This window comes from Trichechus manatus, unplaced genomic scaffold (genome assembly GCF_000243295.1).
Source record: "Trichechus manatus latirostris isolate Lorelei unplaced genomic scaffold, TriManLat1.0 scaffold00232, whole genome shotgun sequence".
Lineage (NCBI taxonomy): Eukaryota > Metazoa > Chordata > Mammalia > Sirenia > Trichechidae > Trichechus > Trichechus manatus.
The window spans coordinates 3,317,723-3,319,498 of record NW_004444168.1 but is presented as its reverse complement, the minus strand read 5'-3'; positions in this window follow the sequence as shown (position 1 = coordinate 3,319,498).

The window sequence follows — 1,776 nt, the reverse complement described above, 5'->3', positions numbered from 1 at the left end:
GCTCTTTAAAAAAAGCAAAAAATAAAAAACTGTGCCTACCACAGACTAGTTGAATTATGATTTTTGGCTATAATTTCTGATTCCAATTTGATTCTGATGCAGAGTTGGTATTGAGGATCACTCTTAAAATGTACTTAGGATTGACATGAAATGCTAGAGACTTCTCTTCCTGCTACTTGTGATTTCCTTGGAAAATTTTATTAATCTCTCTGATTCTTAGTTCCTTCAGACATAAAATAAAGGTAGGGAATGGAAACTGCATTTATTGAACATATATGTGCCATTTTATTTAACTATCTCATTATTTCCCATAGCAACCTTGAGACATTAATCTCTTAATTTTATATGCTAAGGAATTAAGAGTCAAAGAGGTCAAGAAATCTGTCCAATTTGACATAGGTAGTGAGTGTCAGAGGTGAAATTCAAACACGGGTTTGTACTGTTATTGTTAGGTGCCATGAGTCAATTTTAACTCATAGCTAACCCTAGGTGACAAAGTATAACTGCCCCATAGGGTTTTCTAGGATATAACCTTTACGAGAGCAAGTTGTCAGGTCCTTCACCCATGGAGCCACTGGATGGATTTGAATTGCCAACCTTTTGGTTAGCAGCCAAGTGTTTAACCATTGCACCACCAGGACTCATTACAGATTTGCATAAAGATCTTAAAATTTTTCCCCAGGTGTAAAGTTTTATGGATATCGACATCAGTGACAATGTAAAGAACTTTTCCTTAAATACGGTTAAACAAGTTTTATATTGATGTATAACATACACAGAAAATAAGTGCACATATTACAATTGTGCAGCTCCATGAATTTTCAAAAAGAGAACACACCAATGTAAATACCACCCAGACTATTTTTTCCAGCATTAATTTTGCTGAGTGTGTTGCTAGAAAAATGTTCAATTTTATCTACATTGTCAAATTTATTAACATTAATTTGTTTAAAATTTCTATCACTTTTTTAATGTAAATATTGTAATCAAGTATAGCATGCATACAAGAAAGTGTACATGAAAGTTCATTTGGGTTCAATGACTCTTCACAAACAGAGAAGACCCATTAAAAAGAACCTGGCTTGAGAAACAGAACATTACCAACACACTAGAAATCCATCATCCCCTTTTCAAGTTACAGCCACCACAAAAGTAGACAGTTTCCTGATTTAAACATCAACTTGTTCAGTGTTAAACAGGTAATAAAATATTGGGCTTGAACCTGAACCTGAAATATTTTTCCACTTAGTCATTGCTTCTCACTGTGTCCAATGAAGTGCATACTTCAAAGGAATTGCAACAAATGTAAATAGCATGATTTTCTTTTTTGCTAGTACCTTCTTCATGAGTTCCTATTTGAAAGCACATAAATTTTGAAATCTGACAGATTGATATTTAAATCTTGACTCTGGACTCTGACATCACTTTTTTTGGGATATTGGGCATGCTACTTGTCTCATTTGTAAGTTGTGGTTAATAATATAACACTACCATGAGGATTACTTGAGGCAATGTATGTACAACACTTAACTCTGTTTGTCCCCTCAAAGAAGGGACTTACCTGGGTAGGACTTGGTAAAAATGGATATTTTTTGTAATTATGCTTGAAATATTTTAAAAATTTCGGTTATGGATTAAATGAAATGATGCATATGAAGTGCTTAGAGCAGTTCTGACACACAGTAAAACTCAAAAAATGCCAGTTGTTCTTATTACCAGTTTGAAAGAACTGGGTTTCCTAGTCCCCTACCCCCTTTATTTTCTCTTCATCCTCCA